The 27094-nt window shown below is 42.4% G+C and overlaps 1 protein-coding gene across 1 annotated transcript in view; it reads right to left on the bottom strand.

Annotated features, from left to right (window-relative positions):
* olf413 (DBH like monooxygenase olf413) overlaps nucleotides 1-24774 on the bottom strand; it is a 171959-nt gene extending 147185 nt beyond the window's left edge. The window contains exon 1 of the mRNA XM_033338806.2: nucleotides 23991-24774. The gene's annotated coding sequence lies outside the window, so the exon portion shown is untranslated. The remainder of the gene's footprint in view (nucleotides 1-23990) is intronic.
* Nucleotides 24775-27094: the final 2320 nt, after the last annotated feature.

Raw genomic sequence — 27094 nt, 5'->3', positions numbered from 1 at the left:
GAAACTTAATCCTTAGGCTGGTTCTACGCGACATAATCCTATCGAAATTAATAGTGACTCGTGAACGTCGTAAGTTTTATACAACAACCAATTTACGTCCACAGAGATACAATATACAAGGGGACGAACAAGGGTTCTGGTGACTTTCAAGATTTCACCTAGGTTTCACCCTGGGTTCTTCGACCCTGACTTTACGATTTTGTTTTACGAGCCAGCACGGCGTATTGGAGGATTCAAACACGCCGCGTAAAACCATCGCATGATCTTCCTAGCCTACGGCGTGCGTGCGTGCGAGAATGGCGTTATTTACGACACAATATAATGAGATGTCGGTTACTAATGAGACCTCCGATGCAATGGCCAAATTATAGCCATCGTTCCCACAAAAATATCGTGATACATGGCACCTTGGTTGCAGAACGGTATAACAGACTTGGCGTCTGCTATTGCAATGATGTAACAGTCGCCCTAGAAGGAAAAATACTCGTGACTGGAGCAAGTGCACCCGGGTACGTGCGTTGACCTATGAATTAAAGCGATGACCTAACTGTCTAACGGGACAGAACAAAGCTATTGTATCTTTTTCTACTAAATCTGAGTGGACCGGTGTTTTCTTCACAGGCTGGTACTCCTGACGCGATCGCAATGGATTGGAAGTACGCTTCATGCCGCGTGTGAGAGTGTTCTCGTTCAATTACAAAGTGGACTATAATTTGATAAATGGCAATTGGACGAACAACCGGTACCCAGTATTTAATTTGTCGCCTCGGTATCGACGTCTCTGTGCACGATGACTGGAATCGACACGGACGTTGCCGGAAATAAAAGTTTCAAACATCCATTTTCTCGGATTAGACCATGGTTCGATCTCTCTTTCTGTTTGAATACGAACACCGCGTCGGGCCGGAGGAAAACAAAATAAATTTGTCTTCCACCTGCGGGGTTTCGTTTTCGTCCCCGACTCTCTGGGTATGTTAAGAAGAGATACGTATGTACGCCATAAATTAACGAGCTAAATAGTGAAACGGTGGACCGAATCGCGTAACAAAAATAACGAGGTTTCAATGCGTGTGCAATGACAAGCGAAACATACGATGAGCACGGTAAATCACGCGTGGGAGTGGTGTTCCGCAGCAACCTTCTAACGAGCTACGGCCGAGCGGCTAAGCGTAATAAATAGTCGGCATTTTTCGAGTTGGTAATTAGTTTCGGGCGTGAAGTATCGACGATACGTCGAGGCCAATGGGGAACAATACCTACCGCGTATGCGCAAGAATGATAAAACACGATCGTCGAACGCGGCAGTGCGCATGAGATACAATACCATCAACGTCGAGCTTGGCTGAAGCAGATCAGTCCAACAACCGAGCTAACGTTACCACGAGGGAGTTAAAAATGTTCCATAAATCACATTACGATGAGAAATGCTCGGCGCCATCCACATATAACGTCTCGCCGCCATTCGGATAGACGAACGACTGTGTTTCGCGTCGATTTTGATGAAACGCTTTTTTCCCTGGAATTTTGTTCCGTGCGTCATAGGACAAGTTACTGAACAAACCACAAACCACGCAAGTCATCGATGTACGAGCCTAAAGGTGGATGAGTTTCTTCAATAGTACGGAGGGTTTGCTGTTACTTATGGCATGAAAGTCAACCGTTTTAATAAGATACCTGAGCTCTCTGAGAGGAGGACAATAAATCGTAGCGTCCACGTACGCGTGTACGTTGCATTTACCGCGAGTAATAAATCGTTGAGACATCGTCTGTATCTTCTGAAGAGGGATAGTGTATGTTCGTCGTCGAAACGACCGAGGAGAAGTTACACCTTACAAGCGTATACTATTTGCCACCTGCGGCGGTATCCGCAGAAATAACGTTGCTTTTAACACGAACAGAGTAAACAAAAACCCCACTTTGGCTCAAAGTGCCTCCAACGACGAAACCGAGGTTCAATGAGAACGATTTTCTACGTTACGACAAAATCGTTAAACGAGAACAGAATACACATAATAGCAGCAACGAATGCTAGTCGGATTCGTCGTGTTTACGGGAATAAAATCCCTCGTTTCGTCAGGACGATAGGATTTCGCAGAAATTACCGCATAACATAAATCTTGGACCTGGGTAGGTAACTGGCAACCGGGATCCTTGCCACTCTTAATTACGTTTTTTTTCTTGTGGCCGTGCCCATTACGGTCGGCCATTAAGTCTGTCAAGTTAAGTAGCGACGTGATATCCTGGCTCGCTTTTACCGTAATATACGCATAATGTACATATATAGAGTAGCCAGCGCTCGTCGTCGTTGTGGTCTCATCCCTTTCTCACAGACTGTGCACTTGTCTTTTCATTCTAACCGCATGGTCTCTCTTCTTTGCTTCTCGCCATTTCCTCCTCCTACTTCTTCTACTTCTTCTTCTTCTTCTTCTGTTCTACTCTCTCGTGGTTGCTCCCACGGCCTCCGTGTCCCTCGCGCCACTTCAGCACCACGTCCGACGTGCCGTGGCCAACTTAATTATATTTTATCGCAGCTTCGTCGCGCTTATTTAAATTTAAATCGTGCGCTTCGCGCTTAAATCCGACGTCCTACAACGGAGAAGGATGCTTTAACGACGCGCCACGGACCCACCGACCGCCGACCGGCACCACCACCACCATCGCCACCAACATCGCCACATCACCAACCTGACGGTGGCTGTGGCGGTTCTGGCGGTAGTTAACCGTCGCTTTCTCGTCTACACCGTTGGGGAGGAACTCGGTGAAAGGAACGCGCCAGCCGAGAAAAGGAAGAACCCGGGAAATGATAAGTTCCCGTGCTGGGATGAGAAGGGGAGCCAGACCGTACATGTAAACGATACCGTTGAACGGCGCGGCGGAACGAAGCAGATGTTGGAAACGATTTCGAGGGCACGACTGTGTTTTACGAGTGACAACACTCGATGATAGCCTCATTGATTCCTACGTACGGTCCATTTCCGTGTAGAAATACCGATGTACATTGCCTAAGTTTGGGATCAGCTTGCACCGAGTTCGAAATCGACTTGTTCTATGAAGATTTAATGGTTTATAACGTACGCTGACCCCATGGTGGTTTAACGTGGTACGCGATGTACTCGAACGTTGCAGGAAACTAAACGAAGATTTGAAAAGCGTAGAGGTAAGGTAGTTTTTCCAACAACTTTTAAATTCCTTTTTAATATTGCATAGCAGGATTAATTAGAGATTAGTATCGAGGGAAAAATATTGCGTTATACGGCTTATGCAAATCTGGAGAAAGCAAACATCGCGAAACGAAAGAGCAAAAATGTTGAGAGAAAACGAGGAGAAGCAGAGAAGGAAAAACAGATGCGGCGAATATCAAGTTGTTCGTGCTTTAGTACAGTACCTTTAGCGCGCTCAACAAATGGAAGTTTAACAACGTTAGCAACTAGAGCAAGAAATGGGAACGAGAAAATGCATACATTACAAAGGAAACTATGCAGTCTGAGCAAACAGGCATCGCGAAATATTATATAGCTGTACTGCGTTTACGTCCTCTGTCCTATCCCTTGGGTATACGCGATAGATATTAAAATCGTGACATTGTTTCAGGAGATCTAATTTCCAAAGCAGCGAATTCGTTAACGTTCAAAGTTAGCAGAATGATGGAAAATATTTGGGACGGCTAAGCTAAGAGAGAGGAAACAGATTAACGTGTTAATTATAGAGATATCGCGATGATTCGAATTTAAAGCAGCAAGGAACAACGAGAGTATAAGATGAGGCCGTCTTCTAGAACTCGCGATAAATGGTAAAAATATTCGTTGCTGCAAACAACGAGATAGACTTACAAATTAAGCTACTTGCAAAAGAGAGACGGACGGGCACAAAGACGCGCAGCAAACCAAAGAGAAAAGCAGGAAAATAAGTCTTCTTCCGGCTTTGCAGCCGGTATTTCAATGAGCGTTGTCCGAAGTAATATCATCGGTCTCATTGTACGGCTGGTGGGTCTCATCTTTATCTTTCCGTCAGTTCTTCATCTCGAAGCGATTTCTGCGGTCTATCGTCACAAAATTATTTCTTCTACCCGAAACCGGACTACCGATTCCATAATGTGGTTTGAATATTTATAATTACTCCTTTGTGATATCAGTAATTACTGTGGTTCCTTTAAATCGCTAAAGCTCTAATTCTTCCTGCGTTACGGGATGACTGCACCACAAAGAAAGACAGAGAAAGTATAAAGAAAGAAACAAGTAGGGAAACAGAGGTCCTCTCAAAGAGAATTAAACATTTCGACGTCGAGAAAGAGGACTAGCTAAAATTCGACGATATTAAGTAATAAAGCGGCAAAGTGGAACTTTTCGCATCAGCCAGACCCGTTTCCAAGAACCGTGACCAAACGCCATCAACGCTCGCTCTCGTTTATGCACGTCGTTATGTTCGTCTTTGTCTCTAAGCGGAATGAATCGTTCCGTCTACACGGTAATTTCCTAACCGCGTCCCTTCGCGAAATAATCATTATTCTCCTCCACTGGGTTAGGCAGTCAGTGGGTTGAAAGAGGTCGGAGTCGAGCGGTTATTAAAGGACAATACTCGGTCGCGGAAAAGAGTAGGCTCCACGCAAGAATTAGCATAAAATCTTTCGTCTTTCACGTTCAACTGCTAGGTAGGTATATGATCAGCGCAGGACGAGGTCACCTGACCTTTGGCCACCACGAGAAACTACACGCATCGTGTATGCTATTCAGCTGCATTAAGTATGGGATACAACCATCAATTTGCCGCGCAACTCCTACTTCTATATCTCGGTCAAAGACTACGACAGCTTTCGATCCGTGTTAATGCCTGTCCTCGGTTTGCGCCGCATAACTCGATACTTGATGCTATTGATGGCCAACGGAGAATTTACGACGCGAACTAGTTCACACGATAAATTAATTGTTAAAATAGCATCGTGTTTGGATATCAATATGTTTGGATTGTCCAACAAGTTCGTGCTTTTTCCGTTTATGTAGAAGCTTTCAGTTTTAGTACAATTTGTATCTTTCTTAAATATCAATATACGATTGATTTTGGAATATCGAAGGCTCTAAACTATTCTTCTTGAACCGACGATCTCTTTGTTTCAGCCAATTGATTAGGAATTTTGTCTTTGATGTGAAAACGTAACTAACCTTCAAGGTGAACATTTTTTAAAAGCGATTAAATTACGTGCATGTCCGTTTACGCAATTATTGTCTGTATTCATAAAACATTAGGTAGGAAGAATGCACTCACGTGCACTGCAGCACGAACACATAGAAAATCTAATATTAAGGCTCCTCATTAACAGGGCTTTGCGGGTGTATATCTACGTGCACATACAGTGGCGCGAATAGTAATAAGTTCAACCGCATTTTTATATTTTTCATAATATTAAAACAAAAATTAACAGAAATTTTTACATAATTTCATACTATAATATAATACGCAACTGAAAATACAACAAACGAGAGTTTTCTTCTTCTCAAGTCTGCAAACAATTAAATTTTTACTCAAAATTGAGTTTTTATCTATGAAAAAATATACTCAATGTTCATTTTTTTGCGTTTTCATTTAATGTTTTGTGGATTTCTCTTTATTTTTGATCACTTCTATTAACCCATTAGGAACACTGTTCACTAACTTATTTGAAGTTTCGTTTTGAAAAAAAATTCACACAAATTTTATTCGTTTTTTAAGTTCAGTAATATCTTCTATAGGTGGATTCGTGATCGTAAACTTTTCTTGCTAGAATTCCTCACAGGTTCTCGATCGAGTTCGGATCAGGACTCGATGCTGGCCATAATAATAATCCTATTCCGATATCTTGAGAGCACTTTTTTTGTAATGGCGGCTGTATGAATAGAAGCATTGTCTCGCTGAGAAATTGTTTTTTTGTCTTTTATCTCGGTCATAAGAGGCAACAGTTTGCCATGTAACATCTCCTGATATCCTATAGCTTTTTATCTACCCTTTACAAAAGCAATTTCACTTAACATATCCAGGGATGATCAGTGATTTCTTGGAGATATTGAGGAAAAATGATTTGAGTTTATAATTATTAAAGAACAGGAGGTGAATCACATAATGATACAAATTACGTACGATAAATTTGTACAGCCAAGAAACAGAATAAGAAGAGCGAAACATACAGTTCCTCTGTACGTTTCACTATATAGATAGCGAAGTAGCAACTAATCGTAATGGAAGGAAACGGAGTGGAGAATAGGGGCGAGGATGAAATAAAAGTAACACAATTAGCAAGGAAACCGTGTAGCAGTTCCGTGCGATCAATTGTAAAGTTCGCCCTCCGTCGTGACGGAATTCTTGGCACAAGCGGAAACGCCGATAGAGTGATGTTAATTAACGCTTCGGCACATCGAAGCGAGGAATATTTCTTCCGAGTAACGTTTCATTTATTAAAGCCCTCCGAGATAATTGTGCAAGCGCGCTGTAGCGATAACGAATACTTTCGCGCAATTAAATGCCGTTGGAAGTGCATGAAAATTATTTAAGTGCACGTGCATCATGCACTAGCTGATTGCGTCTAACGCTACCGTGGGGATAATAACGTTCGAGGAAAAAACACTCCTAAAGTGGTTGTAGTCATACAAGTTCCACGCGAAAAATGATTAAAATTAATATCGCAAGCCCGGTAGGCAGTGTAACGCCAGAGAGATTATTAAACCTATAAATCTCGCAATTACGCTTAAATTGCAAACAAGCCCGTGACCACGGCTCGTAATAAACACTTGCGACACGGCAACGATTCTACTTCAAAAAGGCGAAGGAAAAATCCAATTGATCAACAAAGAAACATAAAACAAACAATCGATCGAAAATTCTCTGATTTAAAGTTCGTTCCGATTAATATTTATCAACCGGTTTAGATCCGGCAGCAAAGCAAAAATCTCGCTTCTCTCGTTAAAATAACAAATCTGTTTCTTGCTACCGGCCATTCGATGATTTATTGCTTTATCTCGAACAACCGCGCAGTCCGTCTGACTTAGCTATGTGTAACTGCTACGTGTATATAATCATCGATACCACTATTCCGTTTAATCTTCTCGTTCGTTTCCGTTTTTCCGTCAAAAAGAATTCTGAACATATAACTCAGTCAACTTTCCGAAAATTTTCGATGTTCAGTTGATCGAATCCGATTAATCACCGAGGAAGACCCATGATATGATCTGAATGCCGGTCAGAAACGAGTAACGAGCAGGTAATACAGGGTCACGAGGAATTCCCACGTCACCGGAAGTCAATAAGCCGGACGCGTATCGAGCCGTACGGATTCCCCTTCGCGTAAGCTCGAATTTCCGCGTTCCGCGGTACCAGCGCATTGCGAAGGGCTACAAGCGGACAGCTGTATTCCTCGTGCCCGCAATGAATTCCTAAGCGAAGCTCAACGTGACACGAATTCCCGACCACGAATTCGGATTTGGGATCGTTCACGGGACCAAAAACAGGGCCCAGCTTTATGGTCGCAGGTTCCCTAACGTGACCCAGTTTCTTGTCGCGATACTAGAAGGGGAAATTCTTGCTGATCGTGTTTAGCGCTGGAACTATTGAACATGTTAAAATGATGAGTTGCGGGTCACATGTTTTTGCAAGTATTAAACTTTACAAGTAGGTATTTGGTAAAATTAATCTTGACTTTCATTAAAACAGAAGGCTTGCTGTAGTTATTCACGGTCCATGTACAATACATATGTTCAGATACTCTGTATTAATCTGTATTTTTAGTGTTGTCTTTTAACTGGTATAGCGGGGGTCGAGTCACTGACAGCCATAATGTATTTTCTTTCATACATTTAGCATTTTTTTACCAGTGTCGTACTTTATACTAGCTATCTTTGATACTCTTTCGATGAATAGCCAGTTATTAGTCGAGCTCTCGACTCATTAATTCTCCATCCATTACTGATTTATCATGGATCTAACCCTCACGACACAAATTGAAAATTAATAACGTTTCCAAGCAACTGTTTCTTACGACTTTCTTACGAAAGTGTTGATTCCAACGGTTTAAGAATAGACGATACTCTACAAATTTTTCATCAGAAATTCGACAGATTTGTCGAAAAAAAGACACGTGTCGCGCGTCAGAAAATTACATCTGTTGGGGTGCCAGTATATTTTCGAATGGCTCGGCTCTCCGAATGGCAGCGTGCGGCATGACGAAGAAGGATTGTCAAGCAGCTGTAACCCTGGCTGATTCGTCGCGCGAGACTAACGGGCCGCACGTATTTCTCGAGAAACACGTCTCTCGAAAGTGAATCGTATGTGACAGGCGCGGCCACGATTCGCGGCACGAACGTGCAAGGGAATGGGAATGCAAATACGAAGAAACGCGAAAAAGAAACAATCGCTCCTCCCACGTAAACAGCTTTCTGTTTTCCTTTTCGCGGCTAAACGCTGACAGCCCAGCGATGAGATACAATCAAAGGATCATATCTTTTTCGTTATGCTTGAATCCTGCTGGGAACACGGCCGTATTTCACGCAACACATTTGCCATCGTAAAGAGCGTTAAATTTCTATTTCTGAACTCGTTTCGCGTCTCGAACATCCTCCTCAGAACGATGACAAATAAGTATAAGGAACATGTTCGTTCGATGGTCGGCTATAATTTATATTCCCAACAATCTGATCGAGATGCATATTATTGCCTTCTATCGTAAACTTATCGTTCACTCATTAACTGTTCTGGTTTCCGCATTTCAAAGTCCCTTGTACGAGTGCACTCTTTGAAAGTAAAGAAGAAAGAAAAATGTTCCAAACAGCTCCCTAACCTCGATCGTTCGTTGCATTCGACGTATTCGGACAGCTGCACGGGTGGATTCGAATTCCAGGCGCGGACGGTGGCGGGCCACACGCATCCCGGTCCAGAGAGACACGCCGTCGCTGGGGCCGCGTAACAGACGCTAGTACGTACACTCGAATGCCGGCGAGAAAATCGGGGACACGTATACGGAGGCGCAAAGGAAGGAAAGGCAACGTTTACGTAGACAAGCTCGTCCAGCAAACTCGCCGACTCCATCTTGCATCAATGTCCTCTTCCATCCGTTCTCCTTCGGCCGTTACCTCCCTCTTTTTCTTATTCTTCCTGTTTCCCGTCTTCTCGCCTTCCTTTTCTTCTTCTCATCTTGATCCCTGCTTCTACATCGTCGTAACCGTTGTCCTGCAACCTGGCATCTGCCCACGTTAGTCGAAGATCGCAGCCGAGCACAGCAGCACGTAGGAATGTATCTTGTTCCCCGGCCACGTCCACATATTTATGGTATCCGAGAGTAGCGCGAACGGAGGCACTATTCCTCGCGGCAGTATGCGTCTCGATTAGATTTCACAGGATGAGGCAGCGGTAGGAATACCGAAAGCCACTCGCGTAACCGACTATTTACGATATCCTTTTGCCGCATTAGAAGCCGGAACCAGATAACTTGGTTCAAATCACTGAAAATTCTTATTCCCCGTTGTCACGAGCCCCGTTTCGTATTTCCTATAGAAGACCGTTTTCATCGGGGAACCGTAAAAGATCTCGTCGTGTTCGATAAATATTTACAACCACCCGACACTCGGGCTACATGACGCTTTTATATAAATATTTGTGTAGGTGGCGGTCGATCGATCGCCGGTACCCGTGAGAAACTTATACCTTCCCACTGATCGTTTTTCTAACCTGAGAAATACATACCTGCCCAGGGGGCAATGTTCGCCATCTCGAAACGTTTCCAAGAATCGGTCATGTAGAAAGACTGAATGAACGTTTTCCATGATCGATTCTCGCGCGCGCGATCGGATCGATCGATTGTCAGCAGGACACTCCCTTTCACCTGCAATCGTTCTTGATCTCGACGGGCGTCAACGACGCTCTGCAGCAGCGAGCGCCTGGCAATCGTGCAGAGAGCGGAAATTGCGCGTGAAAAAGCACGCTCGCTGACCGGACACACGTACCATATGTATGTTAACCTACGTACTGAGAGAGTATTTATGGGACGTTGGAACCGGTGCGAATGGAATTCGGCCTCGCGGCGTCGACAGCGCGCGAAACGACGAGAAAATCGTGTTACAGCAAGCGGCCGAAACGAATCATCCGATTCCGTGACGAGCGCAAGCACGAACAGCGTGAGCCTGCTTTAACCGTAATCGTCGATTCTCGATCGTCCAGCCACCGGGTATCTCGGAACACGCACGGAACATGAACACGGTGCGCGCAAATCCAGACAGGGAAACACGAGAAAATAAACAGTGATTTATTATGGAAAACAAATAGCGTGTAAAAGGGGCGAGAACAGCTGAAGAAAACATCAAGAGTAATGCGTTGCCAGAACGAAGGAACATCGTGGAGCGAGCAAGAAGCAAATCGATGATGTCCGGTGATAGAAGTATGTAGCGGAAGAAATAAAGTTCGAAGGTAAGAGCGGAACGCACGAAGAGAACGTTGCACGCGAGTAGAAAGCGAAAGGGGCGATGAAAAGCAATCTGTACGGTTGGTTTCCTTGCGAGTCAATGGCATAGTTGCTGAGGAGAGAAAGCAAACGGAGATTATCGCATAGTCGAGGTGGCCTCGTTAGGAAGGAAGGCAGTAAGATACTATAATCGAAACAGTATATCGGCTGCTACCGTAATAGCGCGAAGAACAGACGTACATTGCAACTACACCACGCGCGCACCGTATACCACGTCCATGCGGGGCTATCTCGTTACATTGTTTCGCGTATACACGTGTTCTGCGTGAAGCTGTCCCTGTTCGTATTCAAATAGATGGAACTGAAACGCGTTCGGCATAAGAGGCGGGAACCGAGTCGCGGTCATGCGTTTATTCGCGCTTACTCCGTCATAAGATTTACCGCGAGGAATCCGAATAAAACGCGATCTTGAGGAACGTACAGAGAATGAGAGAAACGCAAAGCTAAATTCGCGGCGGAATTCTCCATCAAGAGCACCCACGCTGCTTCTATCTTCACCCTTGCCTTCCTTTTCCCTTTCTCCTTTTTACTCTCCGTACGACGTTTCAGTATATTGTTTTTCTATTTTCCTCGAGGTCACTAGTCGTGTGTCTCAGTTCTACTTCCAGAATGAATTAAACTGGCACGGTCGGAAGTGGAAAACGAGAAAACAAAGCGGCTAAAAAACAGGTCATATTTTAGCTTGAGCTCTAAACGACCAGTTTAAAAGCGAGCCGTCGCCGTCGTCTTTAGAGAGTGTGCGCACGTTTTGAACGCGGATATAACTCGGATTTATTTTGCGAAAGTTTCCTTGAACCCTAGACGCGAGATAGGCGTACGAGATCGTACGCAGAGCGTACAGGGTGCGAGGTGAACAGACTTTGTACAACAGAGTAGAGAAAGCGAAGCCGAAGAAAATGAATGACGCCCGAAGCGGGTAACCCTTATCTAATTAGTTCCTTCGAGGTGCATGAAATCCAAGCCCGACTCTGAACTCGACTCGTAAACGGTATGGTCTCGTTAAAACGGGGCTCGACTATTCTAAGGGTGTTCCAAGCTAATTGTCATACGCCTAGCTAGACGAGCGATAAATTCCCACCGGCTGTACCACCATCGGCCGCTCGCGACTTCTACCCATCGACCAGAAAACGCGTCGAACCGTTCAAGCCGCTCTTGATGGTGCGCCGAGTTTGGATCCCGCTCTGATCCAGCTAAATTCACGTTAACCCGACATCCGCGGCGAACGACTGTCGGCGAAACAGTTCGGCTAACAAGCGGAGATTTCACACGCGCCTGCACAGACAAACGTGTGAATCCCTAGGATCCTTGTAGCGTGTATTCAACGTCGTGGATTGGCCTCGGCGATCGTTCAATACCTATACGATACGATACCAGTTGTACGTTATTCGAACGTTAGTCGTTAGTTTGTTTCTTTAAAACAAGCGGTAAATTATTAACATCAGTACGAAGTAATCGCACCAGGAAGGATCGTTTAAATTAAAATTTTCAGCGGAAGTCTTTCACAAAAGTGTCTAAATATACAAGTATTAAATTAGTACATAGAAGATTAAGCAAATAGAATATTATATTTACGCCTTTGTAGAATTAAAACGCTTTTAATGTTAATATCCTGCAATGTAACTATTAAAATATCGCATCATTAAAATGTTAAAAATGAAATATATTTTTTAAAGTGCAGTGAAGCCGGTAATCCTCTAGATTTAACAAGTTCCATGGAATAAAATTCGCAAAAATAATTATTGGCGAAAGGGTTTTGTATGTATGATATATTCAGCAGCGTATACACAAATCCCTGTGCGCAGGAAAAGGACCTGAATCCTTTTCTACGTACCAGGGTTAACCGTTGGCCACATGATCTACTCATTAGAAGACGGTTCTTCTCTGTTCGTCTGTAATATTCATCAACCGCTGAGAGGAAACGAAGGAAAGCGGCAGAGCGCCGGTTCGAGATTAAAATGGAGATTCATCTCGAAGAAACGGTCGAAGGGAATATCGCTCTCAGCTGGATCTTAATTGTCCATGTAAACTGAGAAGTCAATGTCGTCGGCGAAATTGAAATTATTTCAATCGCGACGAATTAAAGTGACTTCGAGTGACGCGCATCCGCGCGGTATAAATTGCTAAATTTCTCATAACAGGTGGCATTATTAGAACTGAGATATTTCCTCGTAGAAATATAGTACACATATACAGAGCCAGTGATCCTTAAATTAATCTTCTCGTAATTCAAAGAAAAAAGAAAAACAAGAATACCCTGTTTAATACTTCATTCTCATTCAACAAAAACTAGCTCGATTTCCAGACACCATATCAGCAATTATGTATTACCCCGCACGTGAAATAATTAATCCAAGTTTTCGATTAACAGAATGTAACGCGAAGTGTACTCATTAAATAGCAACGCGCCACACATGCAAACATTCCGCAGCGTCGAGAACGGTACCGCGCGCGTATCGTTAAACAGAAAACGCAAAGGCTTCGTTAAAATCGCGCGATTTAAGAGCAGATAATTTGTGTCCGACATGAAACGAGAGACTAAGGTAAAAGGAGAAAGGGGGCAAAGGATGGTGAAAAAGAGAAACAGGTGGAATAGAGAAAAAACACGTCGCACTCATTCCTGTCGCGATTATAAGCACGTTCACACGCGGATACAGATCGTTGCGAAGCGTTATACGTTTATCCGCTCACGGCTCACCCCTTTGCTTCATTGAACTGCATACTTCGAATGCTTTCCATAACGAGCACCGTGCGACGAGAGTTCGACAAATTTATTTACTCGACTTGCGCGCCATTCCTTTCCCCTCCTACTTGCCCCTTGATCATTCTCTCTCTGTTCTTCCTGTTCGTGTCCAATTGGCGCGCGCGTACACGTTCCCTCTCAATTTGTATAGCGACGTTATTTATACGCGGGAACGCGATAAAGATAATTAAAAAGTAATGACTCAAATACCGAAACGAACGAGTGTATTAGTGGGCCGGTTTTCGAGGACGCGGCTTTCATCCGTATCTGGATCAGCCTCGTTCCGCTGCCCGCTCCGTCGCTAATTGTGATTTAATTATTAATTCGTTTATAACAATACTAATAACAAAGTAATTGCGTCGTTAAACCGGACCGACACGCTAATTGCAATTAAAAATCAATTCGTGACGCACGGATTGCCAGTTCGCACCGACTCTTAATCATGTTAAGAAATCGAGCCGCGGTTAACTGGTCACTGCCCCTCGATGTCTAGGTTATCTAGCATTCGACATATACTGTAACTTATGTGTATCTAGAGTCATGAAATGTAAATATAATTAAATCATACTGAAGCCCACATGTATTCGAGCCGAACTCTACGAGATTAATTGTTTAGTTTTTAGAAAAGTTAAACGATTGTAGCGGCACTCGGCAACAAAACTTTCCAACGGTTTTGTCGGTACGAAGTATATCACCGAAGCGTAGGTGCCGACAGGCCTAATGAACCATCGATATCCCTACGATCCTTCCGCCGAATATTTCGAAGAAGGCATACGTGGACGCCTAACGAACATGTTCGTAGTGGGGATATTGAGAGACGACAAAAAGAAATGAATCGGATCAAGAAAACAGTGGAGTTGTAACCGAGAAGTGAGAATCGTCAGTTGGAATCGAGAGTTGTACGAAAAGAGTCGAAAGCGAGAATTGTTAATAAATATACTGTTAAACACCGTTGAGTATTTCTTTGGCACCCTACCTCTCCTCACGATAATTATGAAATTGAAAATTTTTTTAAAATTCAATTGATTTCGCTCCTAAGAGCTAAATTATGTTCGTATTCTAATGTATATATTAGCTCTTAAAACAATAATTTTACGGTGAACATCGCAAACCTGTATATGCACATTAAAAGAAATTTTTTTGTCCTACTTACAAAAATCAAGTCAGTTAACGACTAAGAAATATGCTTCATGTTTTTTCACGTGAGACGTGTTTTCTTTCCGAATACACTCGATTAATAGCGGTACGGTACCTTTATAAGATAATCCGCCTCCTTACGTAGTACGCCAAAAGAAGCCAAAGAAGCAGTACCTTCGCGACTTTATTTTAAAGTTTCCTCGTTAAGCTGGTCCGAACGAGCCACGATAGGGTTGGATGCGAAAGTTTTTCGCGAGGAGTGTAAGAAAATGCAGGGGTGATCGATGTTTGCCTGCGCAGCCTGACAATTCGGAGTTACGAAAGCAGGGAAGCACTCGAGTCCCTAAAGAAAATGCCCGTTGCACTCGAGAATCCATCGAGAGAACTCGAAGTCACGTCGAGAAGTGTGCAACAACTTGTTCTTGATGGCTTTAAGGGCTTCTCTCTTGACTCTCTCACTCTCTCTCTCTCTCTCTCTCTCTCTTTCGGACGGACCAGAAGATTTCCGAATTAGTATGCACTCATGAGAATGGCGCATGATTGCAACCACGTAAATGCATTCTCGAGAATGAACGAGCTCGTACAGTGGCTGCCTTCATTCAAAGAACAACAAACTGCACGGCTTTATTCTCTTCGTATAGAACGACCTTCCAACGAGAATTGGTCGATCAAGCTCGGATGACATTAAAAGGATGAATTGCTATTGTTCATAAATCGTTAAAATAATAATAATGGTAATCGGCCTTTGTCGTATAAAGTAAAATTAGGTATAAACGATAATGAGATGAAAGAGAAAAGCAGAAATAGCGCAAATTGGGTATGTAATTGATAAATAAACTTTGCACTTATACTATAAGAAACGAAATATATCTACGCTTAAAATATGGCGCGAAGAAGTATCGTATTCTAGTTGTAAAAAGAGACTTGATTTTCAAATTATTCCATGTGTCAGAAGTGAAAAATCGACAAAGTTAAACAGCAATCACGGCGGAATAAATGCGGTTAATTGTTCAAAAGCTCATAGCGATAGACGAGCACGATAAAAGTGGAACGCTGTTCGACTAAAAGAAAAAGTACTATCTTCACAAAAGCATCTGCGTTTCCTGAGGATGGTCGAGCGAATGAAGGGTATAAATGACGGACAATTTAATATTTTACCCCTTGGTGGCCCAGCCCACCGCCTGTTATCTCCCTGCATACTACTTCGGAGCCGGATGAGAGCAGATAGGGTGACACAGCGTTCGGTGTTGTTCCGTGTGCAAAGCAACCAGCGAGATGACTATAAATACACACCAGAAGCGGTATAATATAATTATATACGTGATATATGATGCCACTCGTCCATTTCTTAGCTGTAGCATTTGTCATCTAACGCAGATGACACGACCGATCTGTTAGCTTTACGGTTTACACGTGCCAGAACACTTAGCTTTGTGTTTCCTTTAATAAAAAATAAAATCGTTATTAGAATATTCCGAAACTTAAAACGAAACATATTACGCGCAGAGTGAGAATGCCAATAGTTGCAGGTTAACTTGAAGCTGTGGTTTTTTCGGGCTTTTCGTGAATAAACATTTCACGCGCAAACACGCGGCAGCCAACACGGGGAAAATGAATGAAATTTGAAAAGCCGGTTTGTTGACCCCAATACGTGCATATCGACTTTTTAATTTCATGACATTGCAACGGTCGCACGGTCTATTTTGCGAGAATACGGATCGATCTTTATTCAAGAAGCAAAACCACGAATGGCTCCGTGAATGAAAACTCGGCTCGACACAACGACCGTGTCTTTTTTTTCTTCTTCTCTCTTTTTTTGTTTTCTCCCCATCTCTTCTGTTTCGTCCACTTGTCCGACCGAAAAATGGAGGGTGTTACATCGACATCGGGATCGATTGCTCCCTCGCGCCACGATATACCGATATTCAATTAATCATTTTAGTTCATACCGTGAGGTTTCGGCATGCGACAAAAGCGTGAATCGATGGACATCGGCGAAGCGTAACGGAACGGGCCAGACAATACGTTTTCCATCGATGAAATTTCTCCGAACAAAAGCTAACACGCTCTTTTTTCAGCCAGAGCCGCGCAATTTCAATTTCAAATTAGCAAGTCAAAGGGGTCCGTCTAGTTTTCATATGTCCCTGTCATCGGCCAACACGATGGCACAATTAATTATCGCGCAGCGAAATCGCCCGATTTCGAACGCGTTCACACGATTTTTCCTTTATCGATACGCGCAGGGCGAAACAATGCGAATTTACAATCCTGCGCAAACACGATGTCTCGATAGTACGAACCGTTGTTCTACGGAAAAATGAACAGCCAACTCTCATAGCTTTACCAGTGTTTTTGACTTAACGAAAAGGGGAGGGCACACTGCCGATGTTTGTTGAAAGAAATTGGAACAAAACCAAGGAATGGTGCACAAGGTTGCTTTTCTATCGGAAATATGAAATGAATGGTATCGGAGGTATACGTCCGTGAATAAATCGTGCGCCATAATTACGTGTGAAAATCGAAAACATCGAATGACTCATACGACCAACACGAAATTAGCAAGTCAAAGCGATGCTTTTCGTCGTCTTTCAACTCTTTGCCCTTCCTCCTTCCTAATTCTCGCGGATAATGTATACCTCTGTTGCGACAAAATCATGGTTTTCAGGGCGCAGCTTAATCTCGTCGCCCTTCCCAAATTACCGGGTTCTGTCCATCGCAACCGCTCGCGACTCTCCATCGTCGTAATTTGTAAGTGCGCCTTTGGTCCCACTACTCCCTTCCCTCGGACCCTGTTCCCTTTCTCTCGATGTTAGCTCTCTCGCTCTCTCTCTCTCTCTCTCTCTCTCTCTCTCTCTCTCGATGTACTCTCCGCTGCCATCCGTATCTTTGACATTTCCATGACGAAATTACAGATCAGCCTCCTGCGCTGGGAATTTCGTTTTCTCTCCATTAGTATTCTTTTCGACTATCATTAGGGCGGTGCCTATTACGACCCTGGATGGAATTTAAAGGCAATTAACACGCGTCACAGGGAATGCGATAAGGCGACGTAGGCGTATGTCTGCCTCTCCAGAACGTTTCTTCTGTTCGACTACCATCTACCGTCGTACAATAAACTGTACATGCCTCGATATTCCTATTTGAAGTTCGTTGCAATGTTTCGTGTGATGATCAAGCATATATTTCATGTTTCATATCAATTTCTTGCATGATATGTCTTAAATTCGTTTTTAAAGATCATCATAAAATCATAGTTATCATAAACGTAATTTAAGAAAATAAGTTGAGGAGTCGAGCCGTAATCATTAATATATTGGAAGATTCTATGAATTGGTATAGTTAGCAAAAAAAAAAAATGTTATGTAGCATCAAATGCTTTTGAATCGTACGGCAGAGAGTCTGAAATTTCCTTCATTTTTCGAACTCGAGATCCTCTAACTATTTTGGCCACTTTTCGAGTTGGCAGAACACATCAGTTGGAATGGAAGTTTTAATAAACGTATATCTGCGTGTTGCCTCGTTTGCAACTGTTTCACTGATACTTTTTCGGTGAAACCCGTAAAATGGGAATTTTTCTGAATTTTATTTGCTAATTTCACGTTCGTGTATCGCATGACATAGACAGAAACATCAAACCAAGTCAACATTGAAGAATTTATACATTAACAGAATATTGTAATATCACACACAATAAATAAAGGATTACAAGTCGGATTCCAAACGAAGAAACAGACTCGAAACGATCTCTGTAATTCGGTTGCGTACTTTAACGAGACAGTGCAACAAAGTTTACTTTGCATTAAGATAATTACCAGAGTGCAACGAACTGTCAATGTTACGCCTACAGATCAAATTAATTGGAATTAGCCGAGACGTTAATCACACCGCTGACGAGTTGCTTTGCACTTCCATTGCAAACCTAACGAGCATGAAAATTCACATTAACGTAGAAAAAGAAACTTAAATATATATATCGAATAAAGGAAAATATAGGGTATGGGTATGCATGCAGTTATACATTCAATTATACTCTGACACGCCAATGCTTGGAATAACAATGGTGCCAAGTATGGTAATACGAGGGCACACGCTGTAAACGCGTACCAACGACGATACGAACGGAAACACGGATAAAATGCGTGATTTGCTCGCTCTCTTGAGGGAAAAGGAGACGTTCGTGCCGCTTGAAAAAGGGAAGAGCTCACGCTATAGAATTAGCATATGTTACACTCACGGCAGGACACCTCCGTCTCCGAATTCGATGCTGCATGCTTTTTGTTTGAATTTTCGTACTTCTGTACAAGTATCATTTTTTACTATGATAACTTATTTATTTTTTTCTTTTGTTTTTCTCTCCTTCCTTTTTTTTTCTTTTTCAGTGTGAGTTTTGTACTAATGAAAAATTGTTTGAATTAATTCTACAAATACATACATGCCTATGATGACTAAAGTAAACAAATTCTCAAGATGTTGATACAGGAGTAGTCGTCGTAAAAATAAAGTTAAGCTTGATTCTAAAATTAAAGTATGCGGACGTTAAAGCGTCAAAGTACACGCTATTCCAGAATCTTATTAATCCTTAAATTTATGTCGCCCTTGAGAGAGCACAAGTCGAGGGCAGTTCTGCATTTTGTCACACACTTGTGAGACCTACCGCATTGAAACGCAATAAACTAGGACTTGGGCTCTTGGCTCTGCCGAGTGACAGAAGCATTATTTGGGAAGGTTTAATATTTAAAAAGGATCTCGTAGATCAAGCTTGGCCAAAGAAAACTATATCAACTCATACGAGATCTTCTCTCGCAATTTTAATTCGACATGGACACTTATAAATAAATGAAATTGTTACAAAATGTAAGTGAAATTTCAAAGTGAAGGGGAGTGAACGGTTAATATTTAACAGAAAGGAAAGTTATCCATACAGGAACTTGTAATTCAGTGCTAGAAAAGGAGAGAAACGCAACGCCCGTTTCGTGCATTAATACCGGACTCTTAATTTATTAGCCGCATAAAATAAGTCAGATCAATACGAGGCGCGAAATCTACGCGGGAAATATACGAGATCGTATCGCGCGGCTCGCAAAACGAGAATTCGCGTGAGCCAACCGTTCGTAGGGTGATAGAGGGGGAGAAAGAGAGAGAGTGAGAGAGTGCGAGGGAGAGGAGCGGTTCTGCACAACCGATATCGACCTTTAACGTCGCCTTATCTGTTTCTACGATTTAGACGGCGACCTAACGATTCAACTCCTTCGAGGCCCACATGGTACGTGTTTAACGTCATTATCGAGTCGCTGTTGAATACGCAGGATCGCGATAACTACCGAAGGAAATGAAGATCGCGATATAGTCCGACTATAGCGAAGGAGGTAATCGTTGCAAACGATGAAAAGACAAATGACAAATAATCGGTGCGAAGTAAGTAGAAATTAAATCAGTTCTCCATTTGAATTCTTCCAAACAACGTGAAGTTCAACGTGACCGCGATACCATGCAGAAAATATCAGCATTCATTCAAGTTATATTCTGCGAAAGCAAAATTCTGAACTAAACTGCCAAGCTTGCGATGCTACCGAATTACACAAAGACGAAAAGATAGAGAAGAAAAGGGAAGAGAAAATTATATTTGACAGTAGCTGGAGTCAAGAAATAACACGCAACACGCAGGGAGCCGTTCTCGCGTGATTTCTATGCAGATGCGACGAGCAGAAAGCACGCGCTGCTGTGTTGGCCGCAGGAAAGAAAGGATGGTTGGATGCGAGAAAGGAAACGAGTATAAGAGATGGAAACGCAAACGGTCTCGCACTTCAGACAAACGAAGACCTTCGGTAGAGGGGCTTAAAGGAGATAGCCGGTAAAGATCGTGACACAGGACAAGCGAATAATGTATAGCAGTGGTGGCGCTATCCGCCTGCACCATCTCCGGTCTTCGTGGCGCTTTCGCCTCTCGTGCGACAATCTTTTCTCACTTTGCGAAGAAGCCATCCCTCAACTTATGGAAATTTTCTTTACGCCTTGGCCCGAAACTTTCGAACTGCTGCCGCTGTTGCTGATGTTGCGACGGCTAACGACGATGTTGCTCGACCTGCTACACACGACTAACCGACCAAACCGTATACGTATTCTATATCAAAACACGGAGATAGACGAAGTCGACGCACAGGCGAAGACGAGGCCGATGTGGTAGTTCTTTTCCTTCGCGATCTCTCATTTCTTGTGCTGCTAGGGGGCTTAGGCGTGACGTAACAGGATGTAAGACGCAAATGATACGGAAGACATTTGAAACTATACAACTATCTGGCTCCGCGAAGGATCGAGCACAAAGTGATTTGTCAAAAATATTCGGAGAAGTCGTTTAGAACAACGGTCCAAAAACGCCGAGTCATTTGTAATAGAACCGGCTATTTAGAGAACGTGGCTAATTGTAGGGTACCCGTAGAGTAGTTCATGTGAATTTCATCAGCCAATCGTACAAGTAATGTCACACTACCATCGTTAGCAATTAATTACGAGAGTTTAATTATCGATACATTAATGGTCATCGTTAGAATAGCACGTTGCAGAACTTGCCAAAGTCGTAATGCATTTTAATTATGTACAACCTTTGTCAAATATGTAACTAGTTATTTACATATTTGTTTAAAAAACTATCAATAATCCAAATACAATTCGATCGAATATTTTGCTATGCTAAATTAAGACTTATCTTTAGCTTCGAAAAATAACAAAAGCTCGTGAACAATTTCTTACTCGTTAAAATAGAAATGGTTCCTCGATCTGCTAAGCGAGCGAAGTCAGATTTCTCGTTCTTTAAAATCATCGTACTCCTCTGATTTCCTGTAATTTTGGCCAACACGTTTGCATTCGCAGCATTTTCGATGCAAAACGTTGGGAGGAGAGAAAAAGCGGAGCGGGGATAAAGGTGTGAGTGGAAACATATTGCATGAAGAAAAAAGAATTGATATCAACGGGGACCCGGTGTTGCGCGCAACACACTTTGAACAAAGAATAAAAAAACTTCCTCTCCTTTGAATCGTTTGGCTCGAAATTAATGGGACGTTGTGGAAAAAAAGACGAAAGCCTAGAGGGCACTAGCGTTATACACTATCCGGAGAACCGTCGGCGATAAGCGTAATTCCTCAAACTCGAAATTAATGTTTTCGGACGCATTAGAATTCAACCCGATCTCTCTCTTTTTCCGCGGACGTGGCGAATAAAAATCTCATTTCCTTCGTAAAGTAATATATCTCTCTTTTATACGCGTTGCCACATGTATCACGTAACCATCAAGATTACAGCATAAAAACGTACTGCCGGTGTGCTTTTATTTCTCATCATTTCCGTGTCGTATTTTTTATCGTCACCATCGCCATCGTCCTCCATCGGCACAGATACGGCCGAAGATGGTCCCCCGAAGATTTAGAGACATTCAGGATATGGCGGGCGAACGGGAGAAGGACTTTTCCTAACCTAACGGTGGACCTTGAGCAAAGAGTTTCATTCAAACTTTTCTTATTTCCGACTCAGCTCCGCTACACGACAATGCTCTTAAATTCTCTGTCTTGCACGATGGATACAGCCATTATACTTCGGGCTCTTCATAAGAACTATTTAACTGGTCCTGTAGAAATTAGGTCATTCATCATCATCGTCTTTGAACAAACCAAGCGATGTATAAATCGTGTCCACGATGCTCTATTATGAATTTTAGAAAATCTCTTTCAGTTATGGAATATCATTAGGATTTTCTAACGTACTTCAAAATTGTTAAGTATCATACATGATTATATATTACCGAGTAGTTTCCGAAACACTTGTAATTTTACGTTTGAATCGATACCTGTATTTTATCATATTATTGTAGTTTCAAATTCAAAGTATAATTTATTTGATGAACTGGCATAGTCAACAGCATCGCCTGAAAGATACTATTTTAGTCTCGCAACTGTTTATTTGACCTTGGTGTCCGTTTCAAATTTCAAAGCCGAACTGAGGAAACATAGGCGTTTGACGATCCAGGCACATAAGGAAGACACATCGCGAGCGGTATAATGTTAAATGCAAAATATTCTGTTTTCTTTTATATTTTATATTCTCTTCTAATAAGTATATTTACATTTATGTTGCTGGATAACGATCGCTCTTTTCCTATGGATCCTATCTTATTCTACAGTATTATATTATCATCTTTGTAATTATGATATGCATCATTTCTATACCTTTATTCTATATAACTTCCAAATGTAATTCGCCACATTCGTTAGAATAAAATTATAGGTCGATGCATTATCAGTTTTCAAGAATTTAAAACGAATTGATAAGAGAAACGGAAAAGTTTGTAATTCATCATATCTATTCCGAGTTCTCAAAAATTCTGTCGAAAAGCCGAACCATAGTTGTGTTTTTAAAAGTTTTCTAACCTCGATTACTCCGAAATTTCGTCCTGCCTCTGCTCCGCTGCACAAAGTGAAACTCGAGCATTTTCCACGGTATCAAGATAAACATTCGTGGACACAGTCGTTGCTTAGGAGCAGCTTGATTGTGAAAATTCGAATTGCAAAAAGCCAGGGAATATTGCAGTCGAACTGGGTTCTGACGATATATTGCGTACGCAACCAAAAGCGACATACACGCAAATTAAGCATTCAGCCTAGTGAATAGTAAATTCCCCGGTAACGAACGCTCAAACTCTTGGCGACCAAAGAAAAGTGGATAGTATTTCAATTGAAAATTTTGAAGCGGAAAAAGTAAGGATTAAGCATAAAACTAATTTGTAACGAATTCTTTCTGTATCTTTTTCTTTCTTTCACCATCTCGTTCGAATAAACGCAATCTCTCTGATCTTAAACAACGTCTGATATTTATACAGTATTAATTTTGTAAAAGAATAAGAATAACTATGCTAGCGAAAAGGAGTATACGAATCATTGAAGGACGTCAACGGACATAAATATTGAACGAGTAGGCCGATAAAACATTGTGTGACAAGTTGACGAAAGGAGACAAGATCGATCTCTTCCGGCTTTCTATTATCGGATAAAACGGAACAAATTGTAATTCGTACTCACGTTACGTTCGTCATAAGCGATAACGAGCCCCATCCATGAACAAGCACGTTTCCATCCGTCAAGACTGGCGACATCGCCAGCCATCAGGGAAAATTCGATCGAGACTACTCGATCTGCGATCCTGTTGCGATAACTCGAAGTTGGCGATCACCGCGGGGTAGCCATCTTTTTTTTTGGCGCGTAAACATCAATCGCGCAGCATGCGATCCTATCTACGATGTGGCACGGTCAAAGAACGAGAAGGAGACGATCAGGTAAAGTGCACAAGATAAAAGGAAATACGAAAAAGTAGGATGGGGCCTATCTCGACGAGTCGCGCGTCTTCTATTCCGGAGCAGATCGAGGGGTCATCGTATTCGTAAGTGGACGACCGATCAACGTCGATGTCGTCAAAGAGATTTCTTTGTGAGAATCTCTCAAACTCCTTCTATGGCGTACAAATCTTATCAATCGGAAAGTCGAGTAAAGTTAGACGCAAGTATGCCTAATTCACGATCGTACGTAGAAAAAACAAGGGAAGACAGATAGAGAAGAAATAGATAGAGAATAAAAGATAATAACAGATAAAACTTACCACTCGGCGAATGAAGTGCCTTGAAGTTGCTGCCAGTTTTAATAGTCGGTGAGCTCCTCGGCTGAAGAAGTACAAGTGGCAAAAAAAATCTTAGCGAGCTATCTTGGCCGTTAAAAAAAAGGTAGGGTAAAAAGATAACTTCTTCCTTTTTCCACTTTTCGCCCTGTTTACACACTTCCGTCACTCTCACTCACTGAATCACGGTTTAGAGTCCTTCGAGTGTGGTCCAAGTTTTTCACCGTTTATACCCGATGCGACGATCAACGACAACTGCGGCAGCTACGATAACTAACAAGAACACCGCGAACGTTCGTCCCGCAGTTTACACTATGAAATCGTCGACTGGTTCTCTGCTACTGTTTCAAGGAGACCTCCGGTCTTTGTTTGTTTATGCCGCGTATGCGTGTACGTTTCGAAGCAAAACCTCCCTTGGTAAGTACATCCAGACACGATAGTTTTGTATATGTTGTCACGGTTATATTATTTTACTGACGAGGTTTACTGGTTAGGAATATTTGGAAAGTACGATGTGGTCACACGCGATTAACGAAGTGTAAGCCATTTATACAGTATGATTCGACAGTTTTATTCACTACAAGGAATATCGTTATTATCGTTCGATACTTTCCTTCGAAATTAACACGTTGTCGTTCACCGTATGGAACTATGGAGGTTGCAAAGTTTTCACCGCCTCCAATAACTATCATAGGAATATACAACCCGAAACAGCATGCAGGCCAACCGTACGGTACGGCGCTCGCCTGTAAACTGAACACCCGTCGCGACCTGAGGCCGGGACTCGACTGGTTTCTGCTAGGGAATCTCCCCACTCCCCGGCTCTCTTCTCGCGCGACCCTAGGCACACCAACCCCTTGTCCAGCTTTCTCTCTTTCTCTCTGTCCCTCCCTTACTCCTCTCTCACCCTCATACCCCTCGTCGTCCTTTTGCCCTTACTCTCACCCTACCACGCTTCATTTCTTTTTCTCTCTCCATCTATCCTTTTCCTCGCTATTCCACGTTCCAACTGCCTAACGCCGACCCTTCACGTACGACCGAACGACCACCCGTTTCTTCGGTGTATACCCTCACCCTCGTACCTCTTTCTCGATACTTCTTTTTCTCTCTTTTCGCTTTCTTTTTTTCTCCTTCTCTACTGCATCTTTCTTTTCTCGTCCGTCTTGCGTTCTCACTTTTTCCCGACACCGCGTCTTAGGTGCACTCTTTCCAAGGACTTTCCGGATCTCGTTCCCGTCAGCCGCCGCTCTTTCAGAAATATTTCGGCGCTAGTACACGCGCGCATGTACACCCTCGCACCCGATTCGACTCGACCCGACTCGCTTCTACTCCGCTTTTCGAACGAACAGCAAGAAAGTACCCCGGCCAATCCCGTGGCACATGCTCGCCACTTCGAGTCCTTCCATTCTTCTAGAATAAGAAAAAGAAAGGGGGAGTAAGAGAGGGAAAGGGGTTACAGGAAGCGAAGGGTGAGGGAAAGGAAACGATGGGTGGGGAGATCTTTTTATCATACTCGCGAAGGATGGATTTCTCGCTGGCAAGTGCACCGAAGTGTTTTGACCCTTCGTGTTTGGGGCCAGAACGATGGCCCTTTGAAGGATACGATGGCTTACATAGCACGATGCTCGAGATCCAAATACCGAGTGGCTCCTCGAAGACCGTTTCGTTTCATTTAAAACTCGAGCGTGAGAGGGCCGAAATAGTAAACGACGAAAGCTGTCGACGAACTCCGATTAAAAACGTAAAATTTCATGAATCACGAAGACACTTTTTGCTTCCATCGAAACAGTGTTCGCTTTTCGTATGAGTGATACATTTAGAAAGTATAATTAGCGTTTGACAAAACTGTGTTTCAATTTGCGTGACGCGGCTTTAAATCGACGAAATAAAATTCGCCCGATGTGTTATACATTAGCGCCCGTAGGTTTTTTTCTTTTTGGTAATATCCTTATATTTTTTTAGTAAAGCGTTAATTAAAGTTTGACACTACGACTAGCAAAATAATTTCATTTGCGATATTTATAATATTTGTGCTTCAAATTTTTACGCGTCCTTAAATTTGGTACGAATATAAAATATTAAACTTCGCATTTTACCGAGTTTCGTATGGTATGGTCAAAGATAAAACGATCTCTACATGTACAAACGGAAAAATACGCGCAGGGAAAGGGGGGAAAAAGGAATACGAATACTGAAAAGTATCTTTTTAACCGTACTATCTGAATATTAAATTTTAATAGTACAAGTTTGCATAAAAGTACAAATTTGACGAAAAAGCTTTATGAATTCTCTCAAATCCCCGAATAAAATCATACAAAATCGGCATTTAAACATCACGAGATTTTTAAACATAATTTTGCGCAACAGCTATACGTATAAGAGAAATTAACGTTTCCTACATGCTTTCTACAAAAATTTGCTTAACTCGTACAATATACATACATATCGATGCAAATTAATTGGAACATTTATTATTCTTATTCGAAAATAAGAATCGGCGCGAAGTAATTCAAGGAAGATTCATCGTCAACCGGCAATGAGCTCAATTATTTTGTACGCTGGCGACTCTACGTTTTTCATTAGGAATATATTCTTTTAATACTGCCGAGGACGAATATAATTACATCCCTGGGAGCCACTTCGCTATGGATTGCTACTTCCGCCGTGCAAATGAGCTTTTATCCCCCGCGAAACGTAATTCCACCTTAATCCGTATCTCACTCACGTTTGAATATCATAAACGCGAACGTAATAAGTTCTTTTGTCGATGTCTTGTATTAGATTCGCATCAGAAAGTAGTTTTGAATTTAAACCGACATCCTAAACGTTTTGCTGATCTTCTCATTTCGAATGTAGCACACGGCAAACGCATAAACTTAATGCGCGCATCGGTTGGTTTAGTTCTCATGCTCTACGAGGTTTCGCTAATCTTCACCATGATACCCGCATCACACGAACCAAGCAATTAACTGGCTGAATATGTAGATCCGTTTACTTTGAGATGAGACCGTGTTGTAAGAATAAATCCCAGTTGCATATTTAGGGCAAACGCATACACATTCTTAAACAAAAGAAAATCATTTTACTTT

Source organism: Bombus vancouverensis, chromosome 10, assembly GCF_051014615.1.
Source record: "Bombus vancouverensis nearcticus chromosome 10, iyBomVanc1_principal, whole genome shotgun sequence".
Classification (NCBI taxonomy): Eukaryota; Metazoa; Arthropoda; class Insecta; order Hymenoptera; family Apidae; genus Bombus; species Bombus vancouverensis.
Note: the sequence above shows the minus strand (reverse complement) of the source record. Positions and strands in the feature narration are given on the sequence as shown.